Raw genomic sequence first — 18,450 nt, 5'->3', positions numbered from 1 at the left:
CTATAGGCGGCATTTACCACAATAGTAGAGATAGAGTTGATTCTACTAGCATAGAACATCCGGTATCTGATCACCATGCAGGCATATTTGACCAAATCATCCTTGATGGTGTTAACAGTCATTCCCCGTTGGTCGCTCATAGAACCGGTGAGCTTGGTCATTTTCATTTTAACAACTTTCCTTAGGGCTGACACTTCTCCAACTTACAAAAACTGGTGACGGCATGAATCGCTTCTAGTGTGATGTCATGTGTCCTCTCAAGATACATTTTGTCACCGTGCACTCTGCTTAGGATGATGCAGATGCAATCTTTAGTGAATTCTTCAAGAAAATAGACCGCATTGTGAAGTTTCTTTCTTTCCAGGATGCTGTCTTCTGGTTTGATCTTCTTGTCATCCCCACAGAATAAACCTAATTGAGAATGGATCACTAGGGATCCTAGGTCTTCTATTTTGCAATCAATATAATCTGAAATACCTTCCTCAACTATAACACCAATGGGTATCTAGGATAGGGCATTGTATTTCATCTTCCTTTGTATGAAATTTGCTAAATCAATAGGTGCACTTGAGCTGGAGTGTGATGCAGAAGCCATGATAAACAAAGAAACTCAAAAAATACCTTCGCGAATCAAGATTTAGGGCTTTGACACTGTAGCTAGCAACACAACACTTTGGTCACTTGGAACACCACTTAGTGTTCTTCACTTGACTAATTGATACTATCTTCAGATTCTACATCAAAGTTTTTTAAGTCTCTCTGAATCACAAAACAAATCGCCTTTTGTCACTCTGCACTTGAAAATTTCTTCGCTCGCAAATTGATAAGTGAAAATGACTTGAAAATCCCTTTTAAACAAATTCTTCACCTACCACAATAAATGCTCCACCGTTAGGGCATAAACCCTAATTTTGCCTTTTATCATTTCTGATCTTTTGCCGATTGATAGGTAACACATACCGGTTAAGGTCTTTTACCGGTGTAAACTGGGGGTTTGAAACATTTCACCGATTTGTTCCCCCTAAGCTTTTCTGAAGCTAAGTTTGCCGGTTCAGAGACTTCTACACTAGGTGCAGAAACTGGTTCTTCCAATGACACTTCTTCAGGTTTCTTCTTCCATGTTGTCTTCATATCTTCTTGAATAGTTTCAACATCAATCTTTCCTTCCAGAGTGACGGGTATGTCATCCGATATGTTCTTTCTCATCCTGCATATTCTAGCTGTGTGACTCGGTTTGTTGCAATGATAGAAAACCATTCCAGGTGTTCACCATGGTCCATTATTCATGTTTCCATTCTTCCTTCTGCATGTTGTAAGAGTGTGACTGCCACCATGATAGATCAAATAGGTTGCTCTCCATTCGGTTGCCGCTTGATAGCCACCACCACCTGACTGATGGTCATAGGCATTATACCGGTTTGGATTCTGGTTCATAGAGGATTCAGGAAAAACTCCTTGACTCCTTTGAGGACATCTTCCAATGTTGTGTATAATAGACCTGCATTCAAATGCTCTATGCCCAAACTTGTTGCATGCATAACAATTGCCATTGAATCTATTAGATCTAAGCTTATTGTTTAGAAAGTAAGGAAAATTATTGTAAGCCTTATTTCTACATACATTAGCAGTATGTCCTTCCTTGAGACAATTAAAGAAAATAGGTTTAAACTTTTGCTTACCTTTATCCTTTAATGCCGATTACTTCTTTGATGCTCCATCTTTTGTTCCAGAGGCCTCACCTTCCTCATAACTAGAAAAACCAAGTCCAGTGGTTTTCTTTACCGGTTTTGCTGATTCAAGCTTTTGTTCTAGCTTAACGATACTCTTATTGAATTTGGCAAGTATTTCCTTTGAGTCAGTGAGTTCCTTGGAAATAGTAGCATTGGATTCCTTCAAGGTTGCATTCTCAGATTTATCCATGTTTAGTTCACCTTGCATTTCTTCTTTTTCCACTTTACTTTCTTGTAGATGAGTGGTAAGTGCACTGATTTCTTTCTTCAATTTGGAGATCTCATGATCTTTGTCTTTTACTAGATCTTTAGCTTTCCTTTGGTTCTCAAGCTCTTGACACATTCTGATAGTCAGTCCTTCTAGTTCCCTTCTCAGGTTGGCATTAGACTCATTCAATTTTTCAACTTCTTCAACTAGGGCTTCCATGTCTGCTTAATCAAAAGAACTATTTTTAGTAAGCTCCATTAGTTTCTCAGCATGCTCTCTTCTCTTTTCTAGAGAGGCCTTATATTTGACTTTAAGTTCATCAAAGGCTTTCTCAGTCTGAGTGAGATGATGAGTAAGCTCCCTCACAGTGTATTCCCCCATATCTCTTTCCAAGTGGTTAAACTTATAGAAAGGTTGGCTCTGATACCAATTGATGAATACTAAGAGGGGGGGGGGGGGCTAAATTATTATACCAAAAATTACTGAACTCAAACACTTAAACAATTTAGTAGTTAATCGGTATAGAAAATTTACTGACAAACTGGTTAAGACAAATGCAAACAAAAAAAAAATAAAGCATTCACCCACAAGAGCACAATCAGCATAACACAAGAGATTTTGACATGAAAACCCAAATGGGAAAAACCATGGTGAGATGAGACTCACAAGTAACTATTTGCAGAATAGTAACCAGACCGGTTAAGGTCATACAATGTTCTTCACCAGAACAGATTGTGTTAGGAATCTAGATCTTTGTTAGGAGATAAGTCTTGTTAAAGACTACCTTGTGAGAGGATTTGAGATTCACAATTGTGAACCACCTTGTAAGAGGATTTACAAAGGCTTTTCTAGGCCTACCCGGTTAAGGGTTTCAGACTTGTCGAAGATGTGAGTAATCAACAAGTGATTGATCTAAATACTAGCACAGTATGCTTGGTTAGATCCTTGATAACTCATTGTTAATGCATTTCAGCATTACTTCAGTCTTCAATATCTTCACACTCTGTTTCTTCACATAGACCTAATCTTCTTCTATGATCGCACATACAAAAGAAACCTCATCAACCACCTAAAACCCTAGCAACAACTAAAACCCTAGACATGATGTCCTTATAAAGGAATCTGATTTCATGTCGCTCCAATAGGATTAAATTGCAAGTTCCTAGGTTCAGTGCATCTAGACACATTTGGTAACACGACACAGAATCACCGCCAAAGTGTCGGTGGATGACAACTCATCACAAAAATACCGGTTGGTAATTCATCATAGAGTAATACCGGTTCATACATTTAACCGATTACCGGTTCACACATTTTACCAATTACCGGTTTGTCAAAATGAAGATTGGAAAAAATGATAACTACCGCTTTGTTCCTTCGTACCGCTTTGGGATCCTCGAACTGCTTGAGATCAGTAAACACTCAAAACACCGATAGTCTAAAGACTATAATACATAATACCGGTTGGAACAAATACCAATTGAGCATAACTCATACATACAAAAAGTGATCTCAAAGCAAGTGTATGTCCATTAATGACAATCACAACATCATCATAAAAAATGCCAACAGAGGATACCCATTGGAGTTTAAAAATGGTATGTGCAGAATCTATGACAACAAAGGTATTCAAGTTGAGAAATATTTTATGATCTTTAGTGATGATTGCTCAAGGATGACGTGGGTCACAATATTAAAGGATAAGACTAAAGATTTTGGTAAGTTCAAGGCATTCAGAGCCTTAGCTAAGAAAGAAAGCAGTAAGAAGATAAAGTGTTTGAGGACAGATCAGGGTGGTGAATTTACTTCTGAGGAATTCACTAGGTATTGTGAAGAAAATAGTATCAAGTGGAAACTTTCTGCACCAAGGACACCACAACAAAATGGTATCACAGAGAGAAACAACTGGTTAGTTGTTGAAGTTTCTAGGATGATGTTGATACAAGGCGGTGTAGCAAAAAATTTCTAAAGAGAAGCTGTTAGCACATCTATCTACACTATGAACCGGATTTTGGTAAAGAGAGGTAAGGGCAAGACTCCTTATAAATATTGGTATGGTAGATCACCTGATGTTAGTTATTTCAGAATATTTGGAAGCAAATGTTTTATTAAGAGAGGTGAGTATATTAGCAAATTTGAGGCCAAAAGTGATGAAGGTATATTTCCTTGCTATTCCACCAAGAGTAAGGCCTACAAGTGTTTTAACAACCAGACACAGAGAAATGTTGAGAGTACTGATGTTCGAGTGGATGAATTTCCTGAAGTCTTAGAGGGAATCAATTCAGAGATAAAGGATGAAGATCCTTTCATTTTATTTTTGGAACAAGAAACTGTGAAATCTGAAACCGACAAAGCAAATACTGATGTACCAGTCCAACCAGAATAGATAAATTTAGAAGAAGATGATGATAATGAAGAAACTAAACCTAAAGATAATGATCATGTTATTCCAAGATATGTGAGGCTGAATCACAATCTTGAATAGATTATTGGGGATAAAGATGCTGGAGTACTAACCAGAAGAAGAATCAAAGAGAATTCTTGCATGATCTCCACTATTGAACCAAGAACTACTAAGGAGGCATTTGGTGATGATCATTGGGTTAAAGCTATGGATGAGGAATTAGATCGAATTGAGAAGAAAAAAACATGGACCCTAGTACCCTGATCGGTAAATAAAAATGTGATTGGTACTAAGTGGGTTTTCAAGAACAAGTTGAATGAAGATGGTGTTGTAGTTCGCAATCAAGATAGGTTGGTTTGTAAAGGTTATACACAAGAGGAAGGAGAAGACTATGGTGAGAATTTTGCACCAATGGAAAGACTGGAAGGTGTCAGAACTTTACTTTCATTTGCAACACACAAGAAATTCAAGGTATACCAGATGGATGTTAAGTCAATGTTTTTGAATGGGATACTAGAAGAAGAAGTATACATTGAGCAACCAGATGGTTATGCTCTGACTGATAAGAAGACATGGTATGCAGATTACATAAAGCTTTATATGGACTAAAGTAGGCACCAAGAGCATGGTATGAAAGGCTTCATACACATCTGATGAAGATAGGCTTTCTGAGAACCAGTGATGATAGTAATATATATCTCAAATCTGAAGGAGATAAAATACTAGTTAGCGAAGTATTTGTTGATGATATCATATTTGGAGGTAATAATGACATGAGCAATAGTTTTGTAGATGAAATGAAAAATGAGTTTGAAATGTCTTTAGTGGGGGAAATCAATTTTTTCATAGGCTTGCAAATACAACAAATGAAGAATGGTATTTTCATCACATAGTCTAAGTATGTGAAAGAGGTTTTGAAGACATTTGGCATGAGTGACTATGAACCAGTTGGGACACCTATGGTTACAGGTTGTAAGTTGTCTAAGGAAGATGAGTCCAAATTTGTTGATGAGAAGGAATACAGGTCAATGATTGGAAAATTGCACTATGTTGTTCACAATAGACCAGACATAGCTCATGCAGTTGGCATAGTTTCTAGATTCTAGAAGAATCCTAAGAAAACACATCTGATAGCAACCAAAATATTTTTTAGATACTTGAAAGGTACTATTGATTATGGGTTATGGTATCCATATGGTGAAAATTTTGACTTGAAGGTGTAAACAGATGCAAATTGGGCAGGAAATGTTGATGACCGGAAAAGTACAACTGGTGGAGCATTTTTTCTTGGATGAAGACTTGTTTCATGGAGTAGTAAGAAGTAGAGTTGTACTTCACAATCTACTATTGAAGCTGAGTATGTTGCAGCTTACATGAATTGTACACAAGCTATATGGATGAGGCACATTTTGGAAGGTTTTAAGATGAAGATTTCAGAACCTATAAAGATTTTATGTGATAATACAAGTGCCATAAATATTTCCAGGAACCCTATTTTGCATGCACAAACCAAGAATATTGAATTGAAGTATCATTTCTTGAGGAAAAAAGTTAAAAGTAAAGATGTGATCTTAGAGCATGTTTCTACCAAGGAGCAGCTTGCAGATATTTTTACTAAACCTTTGCCTAGGACTACTTTTGAATATCTTAGAAGTCAGTTAGGGGTTGTCCCTCTTCATGAAGTCAGTTAAGTATGATGTAGATTACATTAGTACTGGAGCTACTTGCAAAATTTTACAAAAGGATTGATGTAGAAGTGGATTTATTCCACAGGGGGAGCATCAAGTTGCAGATTGTTGATGATGCACGGTGAAAATTTGACATTACATGTTTTTACTTTCAATTTGGCATTGTTGTCAAAGGGGAGAAGAATTATGTGATTATGGGAAGGAGAACCATCAACAAATTGAAGACATGAAGAACATGGTGAATACTTGGTAATGTAAACTAAGGTTCCTATTCACAATCACACAACAATCAATGATATTGATATTTGTATTGCCATCAATGCCAAAAGGGAGTTTGTTGTCATTTGCATGAAGATTGCAATAATGATATGTTATGTTGTCATTGGTTTCAATTAATCGGTAATGATATTGTTGATATTATTGTTAATATTGTTACTGTAACCGATAGGCAGAATTTGTGGAGAGAATCGGTAACCGGTGTAAACCTTATCTTTTGATGTAACTGGTAAACACTACCTATTGTTTTTGATAAACCTTAACCGATTAAGTTTGGAGAACTGGTTATTGTCTAGGGAATGAGAAAATGTATTGCATCTAATGCAAGGTGTGTGATGAGTTTCTAATTTCGATGAAGTGGTGATCAAGGAGCGATCAAGGTTTTCTTGATTGATGTGCAAAGATTGCTATGTAATTCAATGATCATACTTGAACTGATTTGTTTGTAATCTCAATGAGAATTAGGTTTTTGTTGTGTTATCGACCTGATTGGTTTTTTTATAAGGTCGATGAAGTTGTTTAGTTTAATAAGTTGGCAAAGAGATAGACACAGTTCAGTTGAGTGTGTAGTTGCCGAACTGGATGATGTATCTACAGTTTGAGTAAAGACAGATAGGATTATGAAATGGATTCAATCAAGCAAGTGTAGTGCTATTCAGACATATCAACAAACTCTTGTTGTTTTCTAACAATTACAGGAGAATTGAAATCCCCTATCCGGGTAAGCTCTAACAAGCTGGTCCATTAGATTGGATTTTCAAATACTCTTCCAAGGTTACTCCTTACAGGGTATTGCTTCTAACAAGGAATTTATAGTCAATCCCTTAACCGAGTGATTCCTAATAGGATCAGTTCTTAACATGACTTTTTGTAAAGCTTTAACAGGCTAGGCTCCTAACAGGGTGAACTTTAGAAGAGTTCAGATAGTTATCTTGTGAGTCTCATCTCACCATGGTTTTTACCTATTTGGGTTTCCATGTCAAAAATATTTTTGTCAAGTGGTGAATTTTTTTGTGGTTATGTTTTTATGGTTGATTTACTTAACTACTTAACTATTTTTATAAGTCATGATAACTGAAAGCATTGAGAAATGAAGTTGTTGTTTACTATTAATTTGTTGTAACAGTCAACCGGTTTATGTTATGAGTTTTTATCTTGACAAAAGTATTACATTGTTAGTTCTAAGTTTACTTTGAGAGATTGATTTTTGAGATTGGTGAAGTTTATATCAGTTTTTCTATCTACTGATTCATCCCCCCTTCTCAGTAGTTGACCAGATACTTATTATTTCATCATACCATCACGCTCTAGGTTGTTGGCCTTCCTGTTGTAATCACATACTTGCTGCAGAAGTATTATTTGACTGTGGGCAGACTTCCCACCATGGTTTTTCCCTTTACGAGGTTTTCCATGTACAAATCATGGTGTTATGTGTTATGGATGGCTGGTAATTGTTCTATGTTATGGAGAGTTTAAAAAAAGTTTTTTGTAATCGAAAAAAATCAAAATTTTAGGCTTGTAGAAGCCCACCAAAAAACCTTCATTTCACTAACTGTTTTTTGTTGTTGTGCAGGTTTGCTAATCTCTTGTTTGCAGGATTCAAGGAGTTAGAAATTAGGAATTTTATTTCTTTTTCTTTCTAGATTTTTTTTTAAAGTTAGATTAAAAAGAATTCACTTTCCTTTTGGTTTAAAACAAACTTCATCTTTCATTTTGAACTAAAACAAGCACAATTTTCAATTTGGGGCTTAAAAAGAATTTCATTTTGCAAAGTTAAAAAGAACCACAAACTCAAACAAACAAACTTTGCTTTTCTTGCAAGTTAGAGACAAACTTTTCATTTTGGGTTCAAAACAAACAAACAACTTTTTATTTCTTGCAAGGATAAAATTCACAATCAACCCTTTTATTTTGCAAGTTAAAAAGAACAAACAACTTGTCCATTTTGTTTACAAAATCGCTTTTACTTTGAGTAAAGTACTTTCAATTTTGTTGACCAAGATTTTCACTTTCCTTGTTAGAAAAACAAATGTCTTTGTGGGATTAAAAAGAACACCATGGTTGTTGGAGCAAAATCTCCAAATAGCATTTAGATCACATTGTGAGAAAACAGTTAAAAAGAACAAGTGTTTTTTGTGTTTGGCACGCTTGTGCAAAATTTTGTAGAGTGGTCCCATTTCTAACACACACTATCTTCTGCCTTGGCTCTCATGGTCCTAGGTGTAAGAGAAAAGTGTTAGTAACGCTTGAAATTTTCTATTTTTAAGAGAGGTCTGCCAAGAGACACATCACTCTTGGGACCGACCTTGCATGGTAAATCCTTCGAGTCACTATAGAAATCAGGTGAGAGGGAATGCTGTAGCCTTGGGTGTATCTGTTCCTATAGTGTAACTTTCCGAAAGGACTTATGGGCCCCACCACAAGTTACAAGGATCTTAAGTGAGTCACTGTAGAATGAACTTACATCCAAAAACATCGAACATTACTAAACACCTTTTATTATAGAAGCCAACCCATTCTATTGATTGAAAATATTTGTGAAAAGTTCAGTGCAAGAGCATAGATGATTTTGCTCCTAAGATACTTACCATACACATTTCCTTGAGTAGAAACAGGGCTTTTTGAAAGGCTACTTATAGCTTGATGAAAGTGGTGACTCCCCCATCATAGGGATCATCTATCTATTATGCTCATGCAAGACTTAGTATATCACATCCTTACCTACCATGACGAGATTCATTAAGTGTGTAGTAGTAAAGTCGAAAAAATATCAAGATGTGGGCTGAAAGTATCACATCTGGCCATGTCCTTAGGTATAAAGTGTGTTTGAGTTGTCTTCATCTTGTGTTAGACTAGTAACAATTTGGGCCGACTTCAGGCTTTGGGAAACATAAGATACATTTGTAAAAAAAAGAGTCAAAAAAGTTCATGATTGGGTTGATTGAGACCCACACCTATTTTTGCCTTTTTGTTGAAAAGGGGCAAGGTTATTGTGCTTGTGTGCTTGCTGTGTTTTCTTGTCAAAGAAATTCAAAACAATTTTAAACCAAGTATCCATCCAACAAATTTACATCAAAACATTGATAAACAAAACAACATCAACAAGTGAAATAAATATCAGTTTGTATGACCATCACTCATATCTTGAGAAAAAGGAGTCTTCATCAAAAAACCACATTGAAAAAGAGACAACTTGGTTCAAAAGCTCTTATCAAAAGAAGGAAGTTTATCTATGTCAATAGACAAATGTTTCTCTCACATAGGGTATTCTTACATCATATGCACTTGTATCTTCAAGGCACATCCAAAGAATTTGACAAAGAGCCTTTGAAAAATAGAGCTTTTACTCAATATAGAGCCTTGGATTATCACAAAAACAACGGGGGCAAGATCAATCCTTCTTTCTTTCCAAAAACCTGTATCACATACAATGAAGCTCAAGGGGAACCACCAACCCCTGAGAGAGAGGAAGAAGTAGAAACCCCCTTTGTAACAGAAAGTTTTTATTGAGGTACATATTCTATCCACTTTCACCTTCACACATTACAAATCCATTCAACTCTCAAAATACAAAGAGGTCTTGTCCTGAGTTCTTTTAGATATTACTTAAATCAAACCAACAAATCAATTTTAGAGTGTCTCTATATCTAGGATCAATCATCCTAAGAGGCATTTTTATACATGTTAAAACTAGTTTATGAGTGCATCCTCTCATTACTAGGTAGCTTGGTTTGTAACACATCTCAAACCTTGCTATACCTTATCACATCAAAATTGTTGAAAAACACAAAGAGAAATTCACAAAGAACTTTGTTAACATCCAACCTTCAATGTTAGAGATCCATCTTCCAACACACATTTCACAAAACTTATCTTTCATCAAACATTTCATCACCATTCTCATAATTGCTTTCACCAACCTCAAACTTTCAAAATCATGGCTTACAAGATCAATGAGAAACCGACAACTAGAGATCGAAGAGGAGGAGGAAAACCTCAATGATTTTCATGAAGCAGTTGGAGGAGGCACTAATGATGAAGCTCCCAGCACTCCAACTCCGAAAGATATAGAAAGAGCACAACGCAATCCCAAATTCAATAGACTCTTTGACGAAATCCTTAGAAACAATGCAAATGCTCATTTTCTGAGACTTGCTCAAGAGGATGCCAAACTACCCTCTAACTTTGATACCACACAGATATGACAAACATCTGAGCAACATAGTCATGATGATGGTGGAAGAGGTAGAGATTACTTCTACTATGACCTTAATCATCAAGGGAATCTTCCACCTCCTCCTCCTATAGAAATAGACATGTTGAGACAACAAGTAGAAAATATCACTCAACAACTCAATAGTGGTGTGAAGACTACTTGGTTTTCACTTAATGATATTTGTCCCTATCCTTTTGATAGGAACATGCTTATGCCCCCTTTTCCTTGAGGGTTTGAAACACCAAAATTTGAAAAGTATAGGGGCAAAGGAGATCCTAGGGATCATGTATGAGAATTTCACTCAGCTTGTTTAGAGGTGGCCTATGAGGACACATATCTAATGCACCTCTTTCCTCAAAGTTTGGGAGGCACAACCACACAATGGTTTTTTTGATTACCAGGTGGCATTAAAACATTTGAGGAACTAGTCCAAAAGTTCATCACTCATTATGCACACAACATAGAACAACATGTTACCATGGCAGATTTATTCAACACCAACTAAAAACCAGGGGAGTTGTTCTCAACTTTCCTACAATGGTGGAGGCAACTATTTAGCAGACATTCTCTTCATTTACCTGAGCAAGAACTAGTGAAAATATTCATTTCCAACTTGAATGATGAGATGAAATTCCATTTAGACATGAAGTGTAAAGAATCCTTTGAAGAGATGATCAGTCAAGGACTAAAATATGAAAGAGCCCTCATCAAAAAGGGACTTATCAAAATCTATAATGAACCCAAAGATGGTCCTCATTCACGTTATAATAGTGATAAACCAAATTTTTGGAACAAGAACAAGAACGTTGTCAATGATAGGATAGTGGATGCATGAACAGTAAAAATTGCACAACTCGTGGTCGGATTTGTAGGACAAAATCCCCCTCCTAAAAACAACACCATCACTAATCCACAAAATCAAGGTCGCAATGCAATACAAGAGTAACCAAAACAAAGGCAAAAGAGCTACAAGCCAAAATACACGTACACACCCTTAGGGGAACCTATCGAAACAATATTACACCAATTGGTCTCCTCGAATCTTGTGACCTTACCAAAAACATCTAACTATGACGCTCAGATCAAGCTTCCATGGTGGCATGATAATGAACATTGTGAATTTCACCAAGGAAGAGGGCATAAAATGAGAAATTGCCATCGATTGAAAGATCTTGTTCAAGATCTTATTGATAAAGGAGAAATTGAAATAGGACATGACCCTAAAACATCCAATGATGATCATCTAATGTTCAAGAATCCACTTCCATCACATGGTCAAAGGGGTCCTTCCACCTCAGGGCGAAACACAAATACTACAACTAATTATACACAAGTTGCATATAATTATACTATGAATCACCTCTATGACGCTGCTGAACAAGTTGCAACTCTCACCATCAAATATAAAAATCCTGCATGCAACGTTGTTACGCATTGTAGCAAGATTACCATTCGAGAGACGCCACCAGGAACAACACCCCTCCCCAAGCAATATAATCTTGTGGAGCAATTGGATAAAATGCCCCCCCTCATATTCATATTAGAGCTTTTACACTTATCCCCTTCACATAAAACAATCTTGGATCAATCTCTCCAAGAAGCGTCAGTCCCCACCAACCTTAACATAGATCAATTTCAAGCCATGGTTGGTAGTCTCAAGTCATCACCATGCCCCACTTTTTCTGAAAGTGACAATGCTACCTTCCGACAACCACATAATGCCTCCCTCCGTATTGAAGGATTTGTAAACCAACATAGAATCAAGCGAGTCTTGATTGACAATGGAGCCGGCTTGAATATATGCACCTTGTAGTTGGTAACAACATTGGGGTATGTAGTAGAATCAGTGGATGCCAACAAAAAGATAACCATTAAAGCCTATGATGATGTAGAGCATTCTTCCAGAGGAGCTATTGTATTACCTATCAAAGTGGGAACAATGGTGAAGCATATCGTCTGCCAAGTTCTAGACCTTCCTTTTCCATATAATTTCTTGTTAGGAAGACCTTGGATACATGCCATGCAAGCAGTCCCATCCACCTATCATCAATGTATCATGTTTCCACATAACGGTGTAGAAATCACAATCCTTGGCGATGCAAATCCATTTGCCTATTGTAATAATATTAACCATCAGCCAGAGATCACCGTACCCAACAACATAGAAGCTATCCCTTCCACATCATATGTTACTCCAACCTCTCTTTCCAGTTCAATCACCCCTATACCAAAGCAAGAGAAGTTGAAAATGAAAAGGGCCGAGGAAGGTCCCGGGGAATATAATCTTAGCCAACTCTTTTGTGTTGGATAGTTACTCACATCCCCTAGAACTCATGGCAAACCTCAAAAGTTGCTTCAATCACAACTAGCCAAGTGAGCATGCACTTTGGCCCAATTCATCTCTGGTAAAAGTCAGGAAGAGGAAACCATGGATGAGGACCTGGCATAATGGACTTACAAAGACCCTATCAACAAAGAAAGCCCAAAGGCTAAGCTTCCCACTGATAAAAAAAGACTCACTATCATGCAAAGAATGGGTTATGATGGCCCAAGTGCTTTGGGACATTAAAAAAAGGGCGACACAAGCCCTTACAACCTGAGTTGAAACCCAAAGATAAAACTGGAGCAGGTTTTCAAAAGGAATCTCTTCCTAAGCCTAGATTCAAAGGAAAACCCAACAAACCTATGTATCAACCAATTACTCCAAAGAGGCCATCCTTGATTATATCTGCGACACCAACAACACCAACTACACCAACAAAACTAATAATCCCATCAGTAGCATCAACAACACCAATAATCTGATCAGTAGCATCAGTAGCACCAACTACACCAACAACACGGATACTCCCAACAACAATATCAACAACACCAATAACCCCATCAACAACATCAACAATACCACCTCCAAAAGTGCACAAACCCATGACCAATACACTGTTCAATTCAAAAGACATCCCAGCCTGGTACAGTAATCAGATGTTAGAGAGTGAGTTAGAGAAAGACTTGCATGAGTGGGAATGGGATTCAGTGAATCTAAATACTTTAGATGAGGAAGACACATCACCTCCACCACCTCGTAAAGATATCCCAGTTTATGGAGAGGCATGGATTAAAACCTTTTGGGTTCCTGAGCAAGAAGCAACTTCCATAGGCCCTACGTCGAATCCTACACCAGAATCTGACAAGGATAGTACCATTGATGAACTTCACTCATCTATATTAACCCTCACTGATGCCTCCTCTGAACTCAACTTAATCAATGAGGTAATGCCTATCATCCACCCCAAACTCATCAACTGGAACCAACCAAATCCCCCATGTCTTGATCATTTCCAAAACAATGAGGCACTCATAGAATTTTTAGAAATATGAGATAACATACCAAGCATGGATCATAAAGCTGGGTTTTCCATTGAACTCAACAGTGCAACATACTTTGGGGCAGATGCCAAACCTTTCAGTTGCAAAAATATCACAATAAAACATGGATCTTCCAGTGAAAATCACACCATGGCACTGTTTGATCCCAAAAAAGTAAAAATACAGAGCTTATCCAAAGGTGAAAACCTCTCCGAGACACCTAAGGATGAAAGGTTTGAAATCCTCCCCTCTAGTACAAATTAGGAGAGATTGATGATCCCAATCAAAGAAACAAAATAATTCAATGTGGGGACCCTTGAGACTCCTCACCAAATACATTTGGCATCTCTATTAACTCCAAAGGAACAACCAAAATTTGTGGAATTCTTCCAGAAGCGTAAAATCAACTTTGCATGGTCTTATGCAGACATGCTTGGCTTAGATCCTGATTTGGTCATGCATCACCTAACTTTAGCAGAAGGAGATAAACCTGTTAAACAAAATCTTAGAAAGATGCACCCACAGATTGCTGTTCTTGTCAAGGCTCAACTCAAAAAGCTCTTGGATGTTGGTTTCATTAGACCAATTGATTATGCAGAGTGGATCTCCAATATTGTACCTATTAGTAAACCTAATGGGGGCATCCATATCTATACAAACTTTAGAGATTTGAACAAGGCATGTCATAAAGATGAATTCCCCTTACCAAACATCGACATGATTGTCGATCTAATAGGGGGTCATGCAATTCTTTCTCTTACGGATGGATTTTTAGGGTACAACCAGATTAAGCTTGCTCCAGAGGATCAACATAAAATTTCTCACATGCCCATGGGGAATCTACTATTGGAATGTGATGCCATTTGGTCTGAAGAATGCTGGGGCAACATATCAAAGAGCTATGACTACCATATTTCACGATATAATGCACACCATAATGGAAGATTATGTCAATGATTTACTAGCTAAATCATTAAGAAGAGAGGGTCATCTGTCAATACTGGGTAAAATCTTTGACATATTAGAGAAATATCATGTCCGTCTCAATCCAAAGAAATGTGTCTTTGGAGTAACCTACGGGAAAATATTAGGATACATTATCTCAAGCAAGGGCATTAAAGTAGATCCCGCAAAATTCAAAGCAATCATGGACATGCCACCTCCAAAGAACATCAGTCAGTTAAGGACACTACAAGGGTGGCTACAACCAATTTGAAGATTCATTGCACAATTGGCTGATAAGTGTCATCCCTTCACACATCTGTTACACAAGAATATCCACTTTCAATGGGATACAAAGTGCTAGCAAGAATTCCAAATGCTTAAGGACTACCTAGTGCATACACCATTATTGATACCACCAGATCCAAATAGACCTCTATTTCTATATATTTCAACTAAAAATAGGGCATTAGGAGTATTGCTGACTTAACATAATGCAAAAGGAAAAGAATGTGCTGTATACTATATCTCTCACACATTGGTAGGCTATGAACTCAATTACACACCTATTAAGAAAGCTTTCCTAGCAATTATCCTGGCAGCCACCAAATTGAGGCACTACATGTTCACACACAAGGTACAACTCATTTCCAAAATAGATCCACTCAAGTACCTACTCAACAATGCAGCATTGACAGGCCGCTTGGCCAAATGGGTTATGAGCTTGAGTGTATTTGATATAGAGTATGTGGACCGCAAGGCTATCAAGGGGAAAGTTATTATAGATCAATTGGCTGATGCACCACTCACAGGTGACCATCCTCTTGTTTCCAAATTGCCAGACGAGGAGATATTCATGATCACAACTACACAACCTTGGAAGCTATATTTTGATGGCTCATACACTTCACATGGCTCAGGGGCAATTATTCTTTTTATCAAACCTTAAGGTGATAGCATCTTGAAGTCATACAGGCTTACTTTCCTATGCACCAATAATATAGCAAAATATGAGGCCTTGATCACAGAACTAAGATTGGCTATACAATGGAACCTAAAAGAGCTACAGGTATATGGAGATTCCCAATTAGTCATCCGAAAAGTAACTGATGAATACCAAACTAAGGATGATAAGCTCATGCGATATAAAAGGATGGTGGATAGTTACAAAGAATCATTTACAATTATCACATTTGAGCAAGTACCCAAAGATTAGAATTGAGCTGCTGACACAATGGCTACAATTTCATCTCTCCTGGATCTTTTGCAAAATTCGACACGCTATGAGTTCTTGGTAGAATAGCTTTGGATCCCCGCGTATGATATCCTCGAAACTGAAATGATATGTCGCCTTGTTGGTTCCAAATGCCCATGGTACGATGAGTTCTTCACTTACCTACATGACCACACACTTCCCCCCAACCAATAAAATAACCAATGAAAAACCTTCATCCGCCAAACCGCTCGATACACCATCATTTCCGAAACCCTATACAGGCAAAGTCTTGATGGTACTCTCCTTCAATGTTTGGAACCAGATGAGATAGAAAAGGCCTTGGAAGAGGTACAAGAAGGAATTTGTGGAACTCACTCAAGTGGTCTTTCGCTAGCCAAGAAAATCATGCGCATTGGATACTATTGGCCCTCCATGGAAAAAGACTCCTACTACTTTGTCAGAAAGTACAAGAAGTGCCAAGTTCATGGAGACCTGATACATGCACCAACATAGGAATTGCAACCAATCACAACACCATGGCCCTTTTGTCAATGGGGACTTGACCTTGTGGGTAAAATTTATCCATCTTCATCCAACGACCACAAATTTATCATTACCGCCATCAAATATTTCACAAGTGGATCGAAGCCGTTCCACTTACCCAAGTCACCAACAAGAAGATTGCCTCATTCCTCCTTAATTACATCATCTGTTGGTATGGTGTACCCATGTCCATCATCATAGATAATGACCTTCCTTTTAAAAATTAGGATGTCCGTGAACTTTGTGAGAAGTTTCACATCCCACACCACTTTTCTACCCCCTATTACCGACAAGGCAATGGTCAGGCCAAAGCATCAAACAAGAACATATTGAGGATCCTTAAAAAGACATTCAATGATGTTTGTCGTGATTTGCACATTCGTTTAAATCCAACACTATGGGCGTATCGAACCCCTAAAGGCGCAACTCCCTACTCATTGGTTTATGGAGCAGAAGTCATTTTTCCTATTGAGGTTGAAATACCATCTCTACGGGTCTCCTTGCATAATTTGATAGATGATGAAGCATATCAAGTCTCATGTCTTCAAGACTTGGAACTTCTTGATGAAAAGCGATAAGTTGCATACAACCACCTAAAAGCCTATCAGCAATGCATGAGCAGAAGCTACAATCATCGGGTCAAACCTCACACATTTGAGGTAGGAGATCTTGTTCCCAAGGAAAATCCTCGCAACCAACCAAACAAAGAACATCAGGGCAAGTTTGAATCCAACTAGTTGGGTCCATATGTTATCACTTCCGTCTTCGGGTCTGGGGCATATCCATTGGCAACTTTAGAAGGGGAACCGCTAGCAGATCCGATCAACAACATGCACCTCAAATGGTTTCATACATAAGCTTTGCAGAGCATCAAACTCCTCCAAATATATGAGAAACTACCAAAAAACATTCCAAAAAATGTCCTAAAGAAAATACAAAAAAATCAAGGAAATAGTAAAGAAAAATCATTCATCCAAACGGTGAAAACCACTATGGTGGCACCTTAGGTAAGTATGATGGTGAAAATTGGCAAACAAGTGCTACTTGTAAAAGATATGGCTCCATTGTCTTTTAGACTTGTTGTGATCACATCCCTTACATCCATTCATCTATCATTCAAACCATGACTTGTCATTGATCTGCAATCAGGGTTAGTACTTCATGTGTTTTACATCCTGCTTTCATAGTGGCATTTAACTGGGGGCAATTCTCTTAACCCACTGATGGAAGTGGATTCTACATTTATTGTGATTCATTGAGTTCCTCATTCAAAATTGGCTGGAAATATACCAAAAACATTCATAAAAACACAGAAAATACCAAAAACATTAAAAAACAATCACAAAATCCAAAAACATGTCAAAAACATCAAAAAATCAATAAAAAACATTGCAAAGATATAATATTCTTTGTACATACACATCACAATAGACACCAAACAAAACATTTTTGAGCTACTCAAATGATGATCACTTATCAAATCAACCAACCAATCAAAACATCTACACACAACTGTCTTCACAAGGATGCATCCTTACTCACAAACAAAGACATGATAACATTTTATTTGACAATAATTCTATTTAGCTGATAAGTACTTGGTCGATTTGTTATTTGTTTATTTACAATCAAGTTCCTACACTACTCCAGGATATATACAAGTGATTAGAGTAGCCGGGATGGCTCCTGATATCTTTTTTTTTTTTTGTTGTCTGCAGATTGATCGAATGAAGTTTTGAGGCATGTACTAATGGTGTCTATGTGGGAAGTTCACTAAGCTACCTGATCATATGCAAAAATACAATCATGGATCACTATGGATTACTGACTACAACGCATACCTCAACCATTGGCGCATCAACCA

The sequence above is a fragment of the Cryptomeria japonica genome, chromosome 8, assembly GCF_030272615.1.
Source record: "Cryptomeria japonica chromosome 8, Sugi_1.0, whole genome shotgun sequence".
NCBI lineage: Eukaryota > Viridiplantae > Streptophyta > Pinopsida > Cupressales > Cupressaceae > Cryptomeria > Cryptomeria japonica.
Note: the sequence above shows the minus strand (reverse complement) of the source record.